We start from the raw sequence: 21,815 nt of genomic DNA on the forward strand, positions 1-21,815 counted from the left end.
CACCTAAACAAAAAACCTCTGACTTTTATCCTGTTCAGTTCAGAGGCAAATTTCTGAATATATTTCAAAAACAAGTAGAGAGGGATATTTTAGAACTAGAACGTAAGTGTAAAACAACACCAGTTAAAGCCAATCTCACTAAAGATGAATTCAGAGCCCTGAAAAATTTACAGGCTAACGAGAACATCACTATAAGAGCGAGTGACAAGGGAGGGAATGTAGTTGTTTTAAATAAAACAGATTACATTTTTGAGGCAAAAAGACAGTTAAATGATACCTTGACCTATAGAAAGTTAACAAGAGATCCAACATGTGAATTTAAAAAGAAATTATTAAGGATCTTGGAACAAACAGTATCCTTGGGTATTCTAACAAACAAAGAAATTAATGTTTTGGTTCCAAATTTTCCATCAATTCCAATATTTCATCACCTCCCGAAGACACATAAGAGTCTTGTTTCTCCACCAGGTCGACCTATCATCTCCGGCATAGGCTCATTGTTTGAGCCTCTGTCGGAGTGGATAGACTCAATATTGCAACCAATTGTAGTTACACTGTATAGTTATCTAAGAGATTCCTCACATTTAATCAGTAATTTGCAAAAGGTAAAATGGAAAGCTGGGTATCGCTGGATTGTGGCAGATGTCGCATCCTTGTACTCCTGCATACCGCACTTTTTAGGGGTTAAAGCAACTAGGTATTTTTTAGATCAAGATACCAATTTTTCTGAAGAAACTAAGATATTAATTTGTGAAATAATTGAGTTCCTTTTGCAACATAATTATTGTATGTTTGACAGTGAATTTTATTTACAGGTTTGTGGCACCGCCATGGGTGCAAAATTTGCGCCCTCTTTCGCCAACCTCTATGTAGGTTGGTGGGAGAATAATGTTATTTTCAGCGAAGAAAATCCATACATGAAATCCACTGTCGCATACATGCGTTATATAGATGACCTGTTGTTTATAGTTGATGAATCTGTAAATGTGACAGAATTTATAGAATTTTTGAATAACAACAATTTAAATTTAAAATTCATTGGTGAAAGTAACTGCAACACTGTTAATTTTCTTGATCTTACATTGACAGGCATGATTGACACAGAGAGCATAGTGACAGATACATTTCGTAAGCCAACTGCAGGTAACTCTATCTTGCACGCAAGATCTTGCCATCCACCCCATCTAATCAGGTCAATACCCAGGGCCCAGCTTTTGAGAGTCAGGAGAAACACAAATTCTGATGAACTCTTTGAGAAACAGGCAGTAATGCTTAAAGACAGGCTCATTAAAAGAGGGTATAACAATAAACTTTTGGATAACAGTATCCAACAAGTTAGTGTTAATACTCAGCAGGACCTATTGATGAAACAAAAGAAAGACAACAGGGATTTCAAAGATTTCCCTGTTGTATTTTCTACAGAATACTCTAACCAATATAACCAAGTATGTGGCATTTTAAAGAAAAATTTACATATCTTACAACAAGATGAGATATTAGGTGGGATTATAGACAAGTGCAAGTTTGTTCCTAGAAAGGCGCCTACCTTAGCCAATAAATTATCACCTAGCTTAGTGTCCTCTAAAAAACAGAAAAAAGGTACATGGCTGCATAAGAAAGGTACTTTTAAATGTGGTACTGGTCCATGTTCCACATGTGACATTATAGGCAGAGGGGAAACCTTTTCAAGCAATGTTACTAAAGAAAGCTATAATATTGGCTTTTATGCTAATTGTAGGAGTCATTATGTTGTGTACCTGTTAGAGTGCAATCTGTGTCATATGCAATACACAGGTCAGACCAGTAGAGAACTAAGATCTCGCATGAGAGAACACATTTATGATACTAAAATGTATAATAAAAGTTCTGCAATTGCACGGCACCATTTCACGATGCATATGACGAATAAATTTAATATGACAGTGAAAGTCATAGATAAAATTTATCCACCTACCAGAGGGGGAAACAGGAATAAAATGTTACTCAAACAAGAAATGTTTTGGATATATAAATTAAGAACAGTAACCCCTGAAGGTTTAAATAAAGAATGGGATATGAGTCTATTTATAGACTGATATCTATCCATCACAGATATTTCATCATATTATATCATGCCATATGGATTAATCCCTTATTATTTATATAAAGACAACTTAAATGTCATTACTAACCATGTTCAGCATTATGTGATATGATTACAAAAATAACAAATTCTTTTTTAAACAACATGTTAATTAATGCAGTGTTCACATGTTGCAAACGTACTAGGTTAGTTACAGGCATCAAAACAAGGTTTTCCATATCTAGGGTGTCCTTAGTATATTGATGTTACTATTTTTACTATTTTTGCATTTAAACTCCTCATGCATTTGATATATAAGGTTTCTTAAGATGAAAAGAACGGAATTATGATGGGGTAACCAAAATCATACATTTTCACATTTATATCATCTGATGTTTTGCAACTTCATGCATACATATTGTTAAACGATCATGTTTTATGTTAACATGCTTTTAATTTACTGTTTTTTTAACTTTTTTGTAAATCGCCTGATTGGACACTGTGCCTTTAAATAGGCCATGTCTGGTCTAAGCAATTATCCCTATGACTAAGTACTCAGTTGGAGTACGAAACGCGTAAGGGGTTAATTCCCTGATCTTACCTCACTTTTTAAACCTATGGAATAAAGTTTGGATTTTTTATCATAGTTGGTGTCCCACGAGTGCTGCTTTTTTCTTCTATTTCTTTTGTAACTCCCCCTACATTATAGATCTCTAAGCGTTTTGTCTTTAACATTATTAAGTTCCTCATGATACCCTCCTCCTATACTGTATACTGTTAATGATGGCTGTAGGCTTGATCTCAGTGCATTATGGAGGGGTTGTACATTGACTGATAATTTTAGTCTTTGTCAATAGCATTTAGCTTCCACCTAACCATCAGAAACCATTGTTTGTCATATAGACTTTATTGTAACAAATAGTCTAGTCAATTCATGTACTATGCTTCATTTGCATTACTTATATTCAGCGTGACTCCCTTGTGTTCCATTGATCTATAGTATATATATGTTCCCAAACGTTCATGCACCCATTGGTCTATTTTGTTATATCCTTGTATGGTGCTTATGTTAAATTTCAGTCCTCTCCAGGTATCCCTCCATAGCTCACTTTTTACCCCCCTTATGTATCAGTACGGCTCCTCATAGAGAGGTTATACACCGTAATCTGATATAGTAGTCCACAGGTTCTTTATCATATTAAAACTTTTCTTATTTTGTTCACATATTACATATAACCTTTAGTGGCTACACATCATCAGAGATTCTCCAGATCTTTACCAAGGCTAACTTTCCTCATTTATCTGCCACAAATCTACCTAGGTCCATGAGTGACCTAAGAACTAAAGGGAGGTTTATGTATTAGTACATAGAAGTGAAAAAGGAGGTTTCATTTAAAACTGTTCTACTTCTATATAGATTTATAGGTTAGTTTCTGTCTTGACAGGAGGAAGTCCCTTTTGTGTTATACAGTAATACAATGTCTACAACCTTTATTGGGAAATAATTTGTTGATCAGTAGCTTTTGCTCTTATTTAATGCACTGTAGTTTACTCTTTATACGCACAATTTTGTTTTCTATTGCTCTAACCTGTAAAACTTCATGTTAACAATTTATATATGTAAGGACATGTGTTGTTCATCTTTATTCCTAAAAAACCTCAATAAAAGATTAAAAATAAAATAAAAAAAATAAGCTGTATAAAAGATTAGCTTGTCAAACTGCTTTCAGTTAAAAAAAGTATTTATTTAAAAATAGCAGCAAGCATTATAGTTGATAAACCCCTAGATAAATGGAACGCGTTTCTCGGCTCTCATACTTGGCCGTTTCATCAGGCATACAAAACCAAACTGTACAGCTCTTATTTAAAAAAGAGACAACCAATAGGATTCCACACTGATCATAAGCATCATGTGTAGGCTAATTAAATTAATGAATCAATTAATGCAAAGTAGTAGATACCATATGACTAGAACAAGTTAAGTATCAACCTTACTATTTCCATTAATAACAATATCATTATAGATACATTTTCAAAATTGTGTCACAAAACGCTCAAAAACATTACAGACTAATTTTCATTATCATTTGTAATATGTGAGACTTTATGTGTGAGACTTAACCCCCTCCATTTCCAAACCTTCCCCTTATCCCCAAATATGTTCTGATCAGTTAAATATAACAATTCCTCTCATGGTGGTACCCAGGACGTGTATACTTGGCACACTACATACATCGCATTGATACACTCTTACTCTGTGCATTTATACACCGCTATATCACTCACTAGGATAAATGTTAGTTCACTACACACTCACATTATTTGGTACATTAGTCAACTTACGATTATCTTTATTATTGCTAGCATTATTATACATAATTATATAGGTAACATAGCATACTTTCTTAACTGATTATCAGTATAGGCACCTTTATTTATGCACACCCTTCCTTTCTAATGACACAAGAGACGTCTCAGAGTAAAATTGAAGCCAAATATTATCTTGTTACAAATGATAATGAAAATGAGTCTGTAATTTTTTAAGCGCTTTGTGACACAATTTTGAAAATGTATCTATAATGATATTGTTATTAATGGAAATAGTAAGGTTGATACTTAACCTGTTCTAGTAATATGTTATGTACTACTTTGCATTAATGGATTCATTAATTATCCTACACATGATGCTTATGATCAGTGTGTGGAAGAGCTGTATAGTTTGGTTTTGAATGCCTGATGAAACGGCCAAGTATTAGAGCCGAGAAACGCGTTGCATTTATCTAGGGGTTTATCAACTATCCTCTTATGCCCGCTGCTATTGTTTTTAATGTGTTTTAAATAAATATTTTTTTTAACTGAAAGCAGTTTGGCAAGCTAATCTTTATACAGCTTATTTTTTTATCCTGTTTAGAACAAACATCTTTTGGGATTCAGCTTCCATACATCTGCACCAGCTTAATACGCTGTGGTCTGTTCCTCATACCAGGAGGGGGTGAGCTGCTACACCCTAATATACCAGTCTGCTTCTATCAGCACATTATGGTGCTCTGAATAAATGTGAGTACTTGTGTATTGCTATATTTGTGCCAGATTTGATACGCGCATGAGGCGCCTCTCCATTTGTTTGCTGTTTCAAAATCCCCAGAACCTTGTTGGGAGAAGGAGTGTAGCCAAGACTTAAGAACTTTTAATTGAAGGACTCCACATATTGTTTGGAATTCTCTTGAATCCTATGTTCAAGAACTCTATAACACTGTACTATATGTGTTAACTTTATATATAATTCATCATATAACAATACAGTATTAGATTGTAACACATTCAAAAAGAATAATTTCTTAGCAGAGCGCCCCCTTTTGTTTTCTTTGATGCATTGCAACAATGAAGTTCCTTTGTTTCTTCATTTTCGTGGTATCTTTATTTAAATGTAAGCTTAGGAGCCAGACCATTTTTGGTTCAAAATCTGGGTAGCACTTGCTGATTGGTGGCTACATTTAGACCCCAATCAGAAAACGCCACCCAGGTGCTGAACCAAAAATGGGCCAGCTCCTAAACTTACATTCAAATAAAGAAAAATTGACAATTGGAGTAAATAGGAAAGCTGCTTAAAATGTCAAGCTCTATATGAATCATGAGCGTTTAATTTTCACTAGACTATCCCTTTAAAGGGATATGAAACCCAAACACGTTTTTTCTGTGATTCAGACAGAGCATACAATTTTAAAAAACTTTCCAATTTGCTTCTTTTATCAAATTTGCTTAATTTCCATGATATTCTGTGTTGTCGAGATACCTAATTTAATAATAGAAGTAAATTAGAAAGTTGTATAAAACTGCATGCTCTATCTGAATCATGAAAGAAAAAATTGGGGTTTCATGTACCATAAATTGGTGTCTTGACACAAACAACTTTTTTGAAATAAACTTTGCTCCTGCCAGCTCTTTATATGGGTCAATAATATATGTTTATAAAGTAATCATTTCACCACTCATTCACTTCTTATCTAGAGTTAACAGACCCAGTTTCACTAACCTCACCTTAAAGGGACACTTTAGACAAAATTCAACGTTCCTGATTCAAATAAAGTAAGCAATTTAAAGCAAAAAAAATATTTTTATATGCTCAGCTTCTACTGTACAGTATATACGTCTATGAGTCTATGATTGGCTGATGGCTGTCACATGATACATGGGGCACGGATATAGAAGGACATTTTGAAATGTTTCAAAGAAAAAAGATCTACTGCTAATTTGAAATTCAGAGTAAGGGCTGTTGCGTTCTTTTTGTATTATGCATGTGTTGATTATGCAATTCTACTGTATTTAAAGGGACATAAAATACAAAAAGATTATTTCATAATTCAGATAGAGAGTGCAATTTTTTAAAAAGGTTCTAATTTACTTCTATTATCACATTATCTTTGTTTTCTTGTTATCCTTTGTTGAAAAGCAGGAAGGCAAGTTCAGGAGCGTGCACGTGTCTGCAGCACTATATGGCAGCAGTTTTTCAACAATGTTATAAATTGACAAGAGCACTAGATGGCAGCACTATTTCCTGTCATGTAGTACTAATGTTATACATTAGCAAGAGCACTAGATGGCAGCACTATTTCCTGTCATGTAGTACTAATGTTATACATTAGCAAGAGCACTAGATGGCAGCACTATTTCCTGTCATGTAGTACTAATGTTATACATTAGCAAGAGCACTAGATGGCAGCACTATTTCCTGTCATGTAGTACTAATGTTATACATTAGCAAGAGCACTAGAGGGCAGCACTATTTCCTGTCATGTAGTACTAATGTTATACATTAGTAAGAGCACTAGAAGGCAGCACTATTTCCTGTTATGTAGTACTAATGTTATACATTAGCAAGAGCAGTAGATGGCAGCACTATTTCCTGTTATGTAGTACTAATTTTATACATTAACAAGAGCACTAGATGGCAGCACTATTTCCTGTTATGTAGTACTAATGTTATACATTAGCAAGAGCACTAGATGGCAGTACTATTTCCTGTCATGTAGTACTAATGTTATACATTAGCAAGAGCACTAGATGGTAGCACTATTTCCTGTCATGTAGTACTAATGTTATACATTAGCAAGAGCACTAGATGGCAGCACTATTTCCTGTCATGTAGTACTAATGTTATACATTAGCAAGAGCACTAGAGGGCAGCACTATTTCCTGTCATGTAGTACTAATGTTATACATTAGCAAGAGCACTAGATGGTAGCACTATTTCCTGTTATGTAGCACTAATGTTATACATTAGCAAGAGCACTAGAGGGCAGCACTATTTCCTGTCATGTAGTACTAATGTTATACATTAGCAAGAGCACTAGAGGGCAGCACTATTTCCTGTCATGTAGTACTAATGTTATACATTAGCAAGAGCACTAGATGGCAGCACTACTTCCTGTCATGTAGTACTAATGTTATACATTAGCAAGAGCACAAGATGGCAGCACTATTTCCTGTCATGTAGTACTAATATTATACATTAACAAGAGCACTAGATGGCAGCACTATTTCCTGTCATGTAGTACTAATGTTATACATTAGCAAGAGCACTAGATGGCAGCACTATTTCCTGTCATGTAGTACTAATGTTATACATTAGCAAGAGCACTAGATAGCAGCACTATTTCCTGTCATGTAGTACTAATGTTATACATTAGCAAGAGCACTAGATGGCAGCACTATTTCCTGTCATGTAGTACTAATGTCATACATTAGCAAGATCACTAGATGGCAGCACTATTTCCTGTCATGTAGTACTAATGTTATTCATTAGTAAGAGCACTAGATGGCAGCACTATTTCCTGTCATGTAGTACTAATGTTATACATTAGCAAGAGCACTAGATGGCAGCACTATTTCCTGTTATGTAGTACTAATGTTATACATTAGCAAGATCACTAGATGGCAGCACTATTTCCTGTCATGTAGTACTAATGTTTAACATTAGCAAGAGCACTAGATGGCAGCACTATTTCCTGTCATGTAGTACTAATGTTATACATTAGCAAGAGCACTAGATGGCAGCACTATTTCCTGTTATGTAGTACTAATGTTATACATTAGCAAGATCACTAGATGGCAGCTCTATTTCCTGTCATGTAATACTAATGTTATACATTAGCAAGAGCACTAGATGGCAGCACTATTTCCTGTTATGTAGTACTAATGTTATACATTAGCAAGATCACTAGATGGCAGCACTATTTCCTGTCATGTAGTACTAATGTTATACATTAGCAAGAGCACTAGATGGCAGCACTATTTCCTGTTATGTAGTACTAATGTTATACATTAGCAAGAGCACTAGATGGCAGCACTATTTCCTGTCATGTAGTACTAATGTTATTCATTAGTAAGAGCACTAGATGGCAGCACTATTTCCTGTCATGTAGCACTAATGTTATACATTAACAAGAGCACTAGATGGCAGCACTATTTCCTGTCATGCAGTACTAATGTTATACATTAGCAAGAGCACTAGAGGGCAGCACTATTTCCTGTCATGTAGTACTAATGTTATACATTAGTAAGAGCACTAGAAGGCAGCACTATTTCCTGTTATGTAGTACTAATGTTATACATTAGCAAGAGCAGTAGATGGCAGCACTATTTCCTGTTATGTAGTACTAATTTTATACATTAACAAGAGCACTAGATGGCAGCACTATTTCCTGTTATGTAGTACTAATGTTATACATTAGCAAGAGCACTAGATGGCAGTACTATTTCCTGTCATGTAGTACTAATGTTATACATTAGCAAGAGCACTAGTCGGTAGCTCTATTTCCTGTCATGTAGTACTAATGTTATACATTAGCAAGAGCACTAGATGGCAGCACTATTTCCTGTCATGTAGTACTAATGTTATACATTAGCAAGAGCACTAGAGGGCAGCACTATTTCCTGTCATGTAGTACTAATGTTATACATTAGCAAGAGCACTAGATGGTAGCACTATTTCCTGTTATGTAGCACTAATGTTATACATTAGCAAGAGCACTAGAGGGCAGCACTATTTCCTGTCATGTAGTACTAATGTTATACATTAGCAAGAGCACTAGAGGGCAGCACTATTTCCTGTCATGTAGTACTAATGTTATACATTAGCAAGAGCACTAGATGGCAGCACTACTTCCTGTCATGTAGTACTAATGTTATACATTAGCAAGAGCACAAGATGGCAGCACTATTTCCTGTCATGTAGTACTAATATTATACATTAACAAGAGCACTAGATGGCAGCACTATTTCCTGTCATGTAGTACTAATGTTATACATTAGCAAGAGCACTAGATGGCAGCACTATTTCCTGTCATGTAGTACTAATGTTATACATTAGCAAGAGCACTAGATAGCAGCACTATTTCCTGTCATGTAGTACTAATGTTATACATTAGCAAGAGCACTAGATGGCAGCACTATTTCCTGTCATGTAGTACTAATGTTATACATTAGCAAGATCACTAGATGGCAGCACTATTTCCTGTCATGTAGTACTAATGTTATTCATTAGTAAGAGCACTAGATGGCAGCACTATTTCCTGTCATGTAGTACTAATGTTATACATTAGCAAGAGCACTAGATGGCAGCACTATTTCCTGTTATGTAGTACTAATGTTATACATTAGCAAGATCACTAGATGGCAGCACTATTTCCTGTCATGTAATACTAATGTTAAACATTAGCAAGAGCACTAGATGGCAGCACTATTTCCTGTCATGTAGTACTAATGTTATACATTAGCAAGAGCACTAGATGGCAGCACTATTTCCTGTTATGTAGTACTAATGTTATACATTAGCAAGATCACTAGATGGCAGCTCTATTTCCTGTCATGTAATACTAATGTTATACATTAGCAAGAGCACTAGATGGCAGCACTATTTCCTGTTATGTAGTACTAATGTTATACATTAGCAAGATCACTAGATGGCAGCACTATTTCCTGTCATGTAGTACTAATGTTATACATTAGCAAGAGCACTAGATGGCAGCACTATTTCCTGTTATGTAGTACTAATGTTATACATTAGCAAGAGCACTAGATGGCAGCACTATTTCCTGTCATGTAGTACTAATGTTATTCATTAGTAAGAGCACTAGATGGCAGCACTATTTCCTGTCATGTAGTACTAATGTTATACATTAGCAAGAGCACTAGATGGCAGCACTATTTCCTGTTATGTAGTACTAATGTTATACATTAGCAAGATCACTAGATGACAGCACTATTTCCTGTCATGTAATACTAATGTTATACATTAGCAAGAGCACTAGATGGCAGCACTATTTCCTGTCATGTAATACTAATGTTATACATTAGCAAGAGCACTAGATGGCAGTACTATTTCCTGTCATGTAGTACTAATGTTATACATTAGCAAGAGCACTAGATGGCAGCTCTATTTCCTGTCATGTAATACTAATGTTATACATTAGCAAGAGCACTAGATGGCAGCACTATTTCCTGTTATGTAGTACTAATGTTATACATTAGCAAGATCACTAGATGGCAGCACTATTTCCTGTCATGTAGTACTAATGTTATACATTAGCAAGAGCACTAGATGGCAGCACTATTTCCTGTTATGTAGTACTAATGTTATACATTAGCAAGAGCACTAGATGGCAGCACTATTTCCTGTCATGTAGTACTAATGTTATTCATTAGTAAGAGCACTAGATGGCAGCACTATTTCCTGTCATGTAGCACTAATGTTATACATTAACAAGAGCACTAGATGGCAGCACTATTTCCTGTCATGCAGTACTAATGTTATACATTAGCAAGAGCACTAGAGGGCAGCACTATTTCCTGTCATGTAGTACTAATGTTATACATTAGTAAGAGCACTAGAAGGCAGCACTATTTCCTGTTATGTAGTACTAATGTTATACATTAGCAAGAGCAGTAGATGGCAGCACTATTTCCTGTTATGTAGTACTAATTTTATACATTAACAAGAGCACTAGATGGCAGCACTATTTCCTGTCATGTAGTACTAATATTATACATTAACAAGAGCACTAGATGGCAGCACTATTTCCTGTCATGTAGTACTAATGTTATACATTAGCAAGAGCACTAGATGGCAGCACTATTTCCTGTCATGTAGTACTAATGTTATACATTAGCAAGAGCACTAGATAGCAGCACTATTTCCTGTCATGTAGTACTAATGTTATACATTAGCAAGAGCACTAGATGGCAGCACTATTTCCTGTCATGTAGTACTAATGTCATACATTAGCAAGATCACTAGATGGCAGCACTATTTCCTGTCATGTAGTACTAATGTTATTCATTAGTAAGAGCACTAGATGGCAGCACTATTTCCTGTCATGTAGTACTAATGTTATACATTAGCAAGAGCACTAGATGGCAGCACTATTTCCTGTTATGTAGTACTAATGTTATACATTAGCAAGATCACTAGATGGCAGCACTATTTCCTGTCATGTAATACTAATGTTAAACATTAGCAAGAGCACTAGATGGCAGCACTATTTCCTGTCATGTAGTACTAATGTTATACATTAGCAAGAGCACTAGATGGCAGCACTATTTCCTGTTATGTAGTACTAATGTTATACATTAGCAAGATCACTAGATGGCAGCTCTATTTCCTGTCATGTAATACTAATGTTATACATTAGCAAGAGCACTAGATGGCAGCACTATTTCCTGTTATGTAGTACTAATGTTATACATTAGCAAGATCACTAGATGGCAGCACCATTTCCTGTCATGTAGTACTAATGTTATACATTAGCAAGAGCACTAGATGGCAGCACTATTTCCTGTTATGTAGTACTAATGTTATACATTAGCAAGAGCACTAGATGGCAGCACTATTTCCTGTCATGTAGTACTAATGTTATTCATTAGTAAGAGCACTAGATGGCAGCACTATTTCCTGTCATGTAGCACTAATGTTATACATTAACAAGAGCACTAGATGGCAGCACTATTTCCTGTCATGCAGTACTAATGTTATACATTAGCAAGAGCACTAGAGGGCAGCACTATTTCCTGTCATGTAGTACTAATGTTATACATTAGTAAGAGCACTAGAAGGCAGCACTATTTCCTGTTATGTAGTACTAATGTTATACATTAGCAAGAGCAGTAGATGGCAGCACTATTTCCTGTTATGTAGTACTAATTTTATACATTAACAAGAGCACTAGATGGCAGCACTATTTCCTGTTATGTAGTACTAATGTTATACATTAGCAAGAGCACTAGATGGCAGTACTATTTCCTGTCATGTAGTACTAATGTTATACATTAGCAAGAGCACTAGATGGTAGCTCTATTTCCTGTCATGTAGTACTAATGTTATACATTAGCAAGAGCACTAGATGGCAGCACTATTTCCTGTCATGTAGTACTAATGTTATACATTAGCAAGAGCACTAGAGGGCAGCACTATTTCCTGTCATGTAGTACTAATGTTATACATTAGCAAGAGCACTAGATGGTAGCACTATTTCCTGTTATGTAGCACTAATGTTATACATTAGCAAGAGCACTAGAGGGCAGCACTATTTCCTGTCATGTAGTACTAATGTTATACATTAGCAAGAGCACTAGAGGGCAGCACTATTTCCTGTCATGTAGTACTAATGTTATACATTAGCAAGAGCACTAGATGGCAGCACTACTTCCTGTCATGTAGTACTAATGTTATACATTAGCAAGAGCACAAGATGGCAGCACTATTTCCTGTCATGTAGTACTAATATTATACATTAACAAGAGCACTAGATGGCAGCACTATTTCCTGTCATGTAGTACTAATGTTATACATTAGCAAGAGCACTAGATGGCAGCACTATTTCCTGTCATGTAGTACTAATGTTATACATTAGCAAGAGCACTAGATAGCAGCACTATTTCCTGTCATGTAGTACTAATGTTATACATTAGCAAGAGCACTAGATGGCAGCACTATTTCCTGTCATGTAGTACTAATGTTATACATTAGCAAGATCACTAGATGGCAGCACTATTTCCTGTCATGTAGTACTAATGTTATTCATTAGTAAGAGCACTAGATGGCAGCACTATTTCCTGTCATGTAGTACTAATGTTATACATTAGCAAGAGCACTAGATGGCAGCACTATTTCCTGTTATGTAGTACTAATGTTATACATTAGCAAGATCACTAGATGGCAGCACTATTTCCTGTCATGTAATACTAATGTTAAACATTAGCAAGAGCACTAGATGGCAGCACTATTTCCTGTCATGTAGTACTAATGTTATACATTAGCAAGAGCACTAGATGGCAGCACTATTTCCTGTTATGTAGTACTAATGTTATACATTAGCAAGATCACTAGATGGCAGCACTATTTCCTGTCATGTAATACTAATGTTATACATTAGCAAGAGCACTAGATGGCAGCACTATTTCCTGTTATGTAGTACTAATGTTATACATTAGCAAGATCACTAGATGGCAGCACTATTTCCTGTCATGTAGTACTAATGTTATACATTAGCAAGAGCACTAGATGGCAGCACTATTTCCTGTTATGTAGTACTAATGTTATACATTAGCAAGAGCACTAGATGGCAGCACTATTTCCTGTCATGTAGTACTAATGTTATTCATTAGTAAGAGCACTAGATGGCAGCACTATTTCCTGTCATGTAGTACTAATGTTATACATTAGCAAGAGCACTAGATGGCAGCACTATTTCCTGTTATGTAGTACTAATGTTATACATTAGCAAGATCACTAGATGACAGCACTATTTCCTGTCATGTAATACTAATGTTATACATTAGCAAGAGCACTAGATGGCAGCACTATTTCCTGTCATGTAATACTAATGTTATACATTAGCAAGAGCACTAGATGGCAGTACTATTTCCTGTCATGTAGTACTAATGTTATACATTAGCAAGAGCACTAGATGGCAGCTCTATTTCCTGTCATGTAATACTAATGTTATACATTAGCAAGAGCACTAGATGGCAGCACTATTTCCTGTTATGTAGTACTAATGTTATACATTAGCAAGATCACTAGATGGCAGCACTATTTCCTGTCATGTAGTACTAATGTTATACATTAGCAAGAGCACTAGATGGCAGCACTATTTCCTGTTATGTAGTACTAATGTTATACATTAGCAAGAGCACTAGATGGCAGCACTATTTCCTGTCATGTAGTACTAATGTTATTCATTAGTAAGAGCACTAGATGGCAGCACTATTTCCTGTCATGTAGCACTAATGTTATACATTAACAAGAGCACTAGATGGCAGCACTATTTCCTGTCATGCAGTACTAATGTTATACATTAGCAAGAGCACTAGAGGGCAGCACTATTTCCTGTCATGTAGTACTAATGTTATACATTAGTAAGAGCACTAGAAGGCAGCACTATTTCCTGTTATGTAGTACTAATGTTATGCATTAGCAAGAGCAGTAGATGGCAGCACTATTTCCTGTTATGTAGTACTAATTTTATACATTAACAAGAGCACTAGATGGCAGCACTATTTCCTGTTATGTAGTACTAATGTTATACATTAGCAAGAGCACTAGATGGCAGTACTATTTCCTGTCATGTAGTACTAATGTTATACATTAGCAAGAGCACTAGATGGTAGCACTATTTCCTGTCATGTAGTACTAATGTTATACATTAGCAAGAGCACTAGATGGCAGCACTATTTCCTGTCATGTAGTACTAATGTTATACATTAGCAAGAGCACTAGAGGGCAGCACTATTTCCTGTCATGTAGTACTAATGTTATACATTAGCAAGAGCACTAGATGGTAGCACTATTTCCTGTTATGTAGCACTAATGTTATACATTAGCAAGAGCACTAGAGGGCAGCACTATTTCCTGTCATGTAGTACTAATGTTATACATTAGCAAGAGCACTAGAGGGCAGCACTATTTCCTGTCATGTAGTACTAATGTTATACATTAGCAAGAGCACTAGATGGCAGCACTACTTCCTGTCATGTAGTACTAATGTTATACATTAGCAAGAGCACAAGATGGCAGCACTATTTCCTGTCATGTAGTACTAATATTATACATTAACAAGAGCAATAGATGGCAGCACTATTTCCTGTCATGTAGTACTAATGTTATACATTAGCAAGAGCACTAGATGGCAGCACTATTTCCTGTCATGTAGTACTAATGTTATACATTAGCAAGAGCACTAGATAGCAGCACTATTTCCTGTCATGTAGTACTAATGTTATACATTAGCAAGAGCACTAGATGGCAGCACTATTTCCTGTCATGTAGTACTAATGTCATACATTAGCAAGATCACTAGATGGCAGCACTATTTCCTGTCATGTAGTACTAATGTTATTCATTAGTAAGAGCACTAGATGGCAGCACTATTTCCTGTCATGTAGTACTAATGTTATACATTAGCAAGAGCACTAGATGGCAGCACTATTTCCTGTTATGTAGTACTAATGTTATACATTAGCAAGAGCACTAGATGGCAGCACTATTTCCTGTCATGTAATACTAATGTTAAACATTAGCAAGAGCACTAGATGGCAGCACTATTTCCTGTCATGTAGTACTAATGTTATACATTAGCAAGAGCACTAGATGGCAGCACTATTTCCTGTTATGTAGTACTAATGTTATACATTAGCAAGATCACTAGATGGCAGCTCTATTTCCTGTCATGTAATACTAATGTTATACATTAGCAAGAGCACTAGATGGCAGCACTATTTCCTGTTATGTAGTACTAATGTTATACATTAGCAAGATCACTAGATGGCAGCACTATTTCCTGTCATGTAGTACTAATGTTATACATTAGCAAGAGCACTAGATGGCAGCACTATTTCCTGTTATGTAGTACTAATGTTATACATTAGCAAGAGCACTAGATGGCAGCACTATTTCCTGTCATGTAGTACTAATGTTATTCATTAGTAAGAGCACTAGATGGCAGCACTATTTCCTGTCATGTAGTACTAATGTTATACATTAGCAAGAGCACTAGATGGCAGCACTATTTCCTGTTATGTAGTACTAATGTTATACATTAGCAAGATCACTAGATGACAGCACTATTTCCTGTCATGTAATACTAATGTTATACATTAGCAAGAGCACTAGATGGCAGCACTATTTCCTGTCATGTAATACTAATGTTATACATTAGCAAGAGCACTAGATGGCAGTACTATTTCCTGTCATGTAGTACTAATGTTATACATTAGCAAGAGCACTAGATGGCAGCACTATTTCCTGTCATGTAGTACTAATGTTATACATTAGCAAGAGCACTAGATTGCAGCACTATTTCCTGTCATGTAGTACTAATGTTATACATTAGCAAGAGCACTAGAGGGCAGCACTATTTCCTGTCATGTAGTACTAATGTTATACATTAGCAAGAGCACTAGATGGTAGCACTATTTCCTGTTATGTAGCACTAATGTTATACATTAGCAAGAGCACTAAAGGGCAGCACTATTTCTTGTCATGTAGTACTAATGTTATACATTAGCAAGAGCACTAGAGGGCAGCACTATTTCCTGTCATGTAGTACTAATGTTATACATTAGCAAGAGCACTAGATGGCAGCACTACTTCCTGTCATGTAGTACTAATGTTATACATTAGCAAGAGCACAAGATGGCAGCACTATTTCCTGTCATGTAGTACTAATATTATACATTAACAAGAGCACTAGATGGCAGCACTATTTCCTGTCATGTAGTACTAATGTTATACATTAGCAAGAGCACTATATGGCAGCACTATTTCCTGTCATGTAGTACTAATGTTATACATTAGCAAGAGCACTAGATAGCAGCACTATTTCCTGTCATGTAGTACTAATGTTATACATTAGCAAGAGCACTAGATGGCAGCACTATTTCCTGTCATGTAGTACTAATGTCATACATTAGCAAGATCACTAGATGGCAGCACTATTTCCTGTCATGTAGTACTAATGTTATTCATTAGTAAGAGCACTAGATGGCAGCACTATTTCCTGTCATGTAGTACTAATGTTATACATTAGCAAGAGCACTAGATGGCAGCACTATTTCCTGTTATGTAGTACTAATGTTATACATTAGCAAGATCACTAGATGGCAGCACTATTTCCTGTCATGTAATACTGATGTTAAACATTAGCAAGAGCACTAGATGGCAGCACTATTTCCTGTCATGTAGTACTAATGTTATACATTAGCAAGAGCACTAGATGGCAGCACTATTTCCTGTTATGTAGTAATAATGTTATACATTAGCAAGATCACTAGATGGCAGCACTATTTCCTGTCATGTAATACTAATGTTATACATTAGCAAGAGCACTAGATGGCAGCACTATTTCTTGTTATGTAGTACTAATGTTATACATTAGCAAGATCACTAGATGGCAGCACTATTTCCTGTCATGTAGTACTAATGTTATACATTAGCAAGAGCACTAGATGGCAGCACTATTTCCTGTTATGTAGTACTAATGTTATACATTAGCAAGAGCACTAGATGGCAGCACTATTTCCTGTCATGTAGTACTAATGTTATTCATTAGTAAGAGCACTAGATGGCAGCACTATTTCCTGTCATGTAGTACTAATGTTATACATTAGCAAGAGCACTAGATGGCAGCACTATTTCCTGTTATGTAGTACTAATGTTATACATTAGCAAGATCACTAGATGGCAGCACTATTTCCTGTCATGTAATACTAATGTTATACATTAGCAAGAGCACTAGATGGCAGCACTATTTCCTGTCATGTAGTACTAATGTTATACATTAGCAAGATCACTAGATGGCAGCACTATTTCCTGTCATGTAGTACTAATGTTATACATTAGCAAGAGCACTAGATGGTAGCACTATTTCCTGTCATGTAGTACTAATGTTATACATTAGCAAGAGCAATAGATGGCAGCACTATTTCCTGTCATGTAGTACTAATGTTATACATTAGCAAGAGCACTAGATGGCAGCACTATTTCCTGTCATGTAGTACTTATGTTATACATTAGCAAGATCACTAGATGGCAGCACTATTTCCTGTTATGTATTACTGATGTTATACATTAGCAAGATCACTAGATAGCAGCACTATTTCCTGTCATGTAGTACTAATGTTATACATTAGCAAGAGCACTAGATGGCAGCACTATTTCCTGTCATGTAGTACTAATGTTATACATTAGCAAGAGCACTAGATGGCAGCACTATTTCCTGTCATGTAGTACTAATGTTATACATTAGCAAGAGCACTAGATGGCAGCACTATTTCCTGTCATGTAGTACTAATGTTATACATTAGCAAGAGCACTTGAGGGCAGCACTATTTCCTGTCATGTAGTACTAATGTTATACATTAGTAAGAGCACTAGAAGGCAGCACTATTTCCTGTTATGTAGTACTAATTTTATACATTAGCAAGAGCAGTAGATGGCATCACTATTTCCTGTTATGTAGTACTAATTTTATACATTAACAAGAGCACTAGATGGCAGCACTATTTCCTGTTATGTAGTACTAATGTTATACATTAGCAAGAGCACTAGATGGCAGTACTATTTCCTGTCATGTAGTACTAATGTTATACATTAGCAAGAGCACTAGATGGTAGCACTATTTCCTGTCATGTAGTACTAATGTTATACATTAGCAAGAGCACTAGATGGCAGCACTATTTCCTGTCATGTAGCACTAATGTTATACATTAACAAGAGCACTAGATGGCAGCACTATTTCCTGTCATGTAGCACTAATGTTATACATTAACAAGAGCACTAGATGGCAGCACTATTTCCTGTCATGCAGTACTAATGTTATACATTAGCAAGAGCACTAGAGGGCAGCACTATTTCCTGTCATGTAGTACTAATGTTATACATTAGTAAGAGCACTAGAAGGCAGCACTATTTCCTGTTATGTAGTACTAATGTTATACATTAGCAAGAGCAGTAGATGGCAGCACTATTTCCTGTTATGTAGTACTAATTTTATACATTAACAAGAGCACTAGATGGCAGCACTATTTCCTGTTATGTAGTACTAATGTTATACATTAGCAAGAGCACTAGATGGCAGTACTATTTCCTGTCATGTAGTACTAATGTTATACATTAGCAAGAGCACTAGATGGTAGCTCTATTTCCTGTCATGTAGTACTAATGTTATACATTAGCAAGAGCACTAGATGGCAGCACTATTTCCTGTCATGTAGTACTAATGTTATACATTAGCAAGAGCACTAGAGGGCAGCACTATTTCCTGTCATGTAGTACTAATGTTATACATTAGCAAGAGCACTAGATGGTAGCACTATTTCCTGTTATGTAGCACTAATGTTATACATTAGCAAGAGCACTAGAGGGCAGCACTATTTCCTGTCATGTAGTACTAATGTTATACATTAGCAAGAGCACTAGAGGGCAGCACTATTTCCTGTCATGTAGTACTAATGTTATACATTAGCAAGAGCACTAGATGGCAGCACTACTTCCTGTCATGTAGTACTAATGTTATACATTAGCAAGAGCACAAGATGGCAGCACTATTTCCTGTCATGTAGTACTAATATTATACATTAACAAGAGCACTAGATGGCAGCACTATTTCCTGTCATGTAGTACTAATGTTATACATTAGCAAGAGCACTAGATGGCAGCACTATTTCCTGTCATGTAGTACTAATATTATACATTAGCAAGAGCACTAGATGGCAGCACTATTTCCTGTTATGTAGTACTAATGTTTTACATTAGCAAGAGCACTAGATGGCAGCACTATTTCCTGTCATGTAGTACTAATGTTATACATTAGCAAGAGCACTAGAAGGCAGCACTATTTCCTGTCATGTAGTACTAATGTTATACATTAGCAAGAGCACTAGATGGCAGCACTATTTCCTGTCATGTAGTACTAATGTTATACATTAGCAAGAGCACTAGATGGCAGCACCATTTCCTGTCATGTAGTACTAATGTTATAAATTGGCAAGAGCAATAGATGGAAGCACTATTTCCTGTCATGTAGTACTAATGTTATACATTAGCAAGAGCACTAGATGGCAGCACTATTTCCTGTCATGTAGTACTAATGTTATACAGTAACAAGAGCACTAGATGGGCGCACTATTTCCTGTCATGTAGTACTAATGTTATACATTAGCAAGAGCACTAGATGGCAGCACTATTTCCTGTCATGTAGTACTAATGTTATACATTAGCAAGAGCACTAGATGGCAGCACTATTTCCTGTTATGTAGTACTAATGTTATACATTAGCAAGAGCACTAGATGGGCGCACTATTTCCTGTCATGTACTACTAATGTTATACATTAGCAAGAGCACTAGATGGCAGCACTATTTCCTGTCATGTAGCACTAATGTTATACATTAACAAGAGCACTAGATGGCAGCACTATTTCCTGTCATGTAGTACTAATGTTATACATTAGCAAGAGCACTAGATGGCAGCACTATTTCCTGTCATGTAGCACTAATGTTATACATTAACAAGAGCACTAGATGGCAGCACTATTTCCTGTCATGCAGTACTAATGTTATACATTAGCAAGAGCACTAGATGGCAGCACTATTTCCTGTCATGTAGTACTAATGTTATACATTAACAAGAGCACTAGATGGCAGCACTATTTCCTGTCATGTAGTACTAATGTTATACATTAGCAAGAGCACTAGATGGCAGCACTATTTCCTGTCATTTAGTACTAATGTTATACATTAACAAGAGCACTAGATGGCAGCACTATTTCCTGTCATTTAGTGCTCAAGACAGTGCACGCTACCTATCTAGATATCTCTTCAACAAATAATAAGTAGTGAAAACAAAGCTAATTTGATAATAAAAGTAAATTGGAAACTTTTTTTTAAATTGTATTCTTAATATAAATCATAAAAGAATTATTTTTTGTTTCATGTCCATTTAATGGTCTTTCAAATCCTGCAATCCCCTTATTAATTGTGTAGCCCATCACTGAAACCTTTATATTTCTTTATATTATATCCAATGGGAGGTCTTACTGGGGATTTATTTAGGGACATTATTATCTTTTATTCTCTTGTCCTTTTTATTCATGTTAATATCTTATTAGCCTTGGAAGCAACTGCCTGACATTGAGGGGCCTATTTATTAATGTGCGACCGGACATGATCCAATATTGCGAATCATGTCCGCCGCACAACGATAAATGCATTTATCATTGCACCAGCAGTTCTTGTGAACTGCTGGTGCAACACCGCCCCCTGCAGATTCGCGGCCGCCAGCAGGGGTTGTCAATCAACCCGATCGTATTGTCTGTCCGCCGCCTCAGAGCAGGCCGACAGGTTATGGAGCACCGGTCTTTAGACCTCTGCTACATAACTTGTGTTTCTGGCGAGCCTGAAGGCTCCCCAGAAACACGGGGCTTCAAGCTCCATACGGCGCTTGATAAATATGCCCCTGAGTGCTAATTTGTACCTTTTTTTTTTAACAAAAAAATTCTAAGTCTCTTTTCAGCTCTGTTTTTCCAAATCTTGTCCCTTTTAAATGACCACTAAACACAGGAGGATAGTATTAAAGATAAATACAACGCAACGCAATAGCACATAGGGGCCGAATTATTATTGTGCGAGCAGACATGATACGAAGAAGCGTATAATGTCCACTGCACATTGATAAATGCCGACAGCATACGCTGTCAGCA

The 21,815-nt window shown here is 36.1% G+C and overlaps 1 protein-coding gene across 1 annotated transcript in view; it reads right to left on the reverse strand.

Annotated features, from left to right (window-relative positions):
• The window catches only part of TAP1 (transporter 1, ATP binding cassette subfamily B member), a 61,318-nt gene that overhangs the window by 19,114 nt on the left and 20,389 nt on the right, over window positions 1-21,815 (reverse strand). The window lies entirely within an intron of this gene.

This window comes from Bombina bombina, chromosome 7 (assembly GCF_027579735.1).
Source record: "Bombina bombina isolate aBomBom1 chromosome 7, aBomBom1.pri, whole genome shotgun sequence".
NCBI classification, from domain to species: Eukaryota; Metazoa; Chordata; class Amphibia; order Anura; family Bombinatoridae; genus Bombina; species Bombina bombina.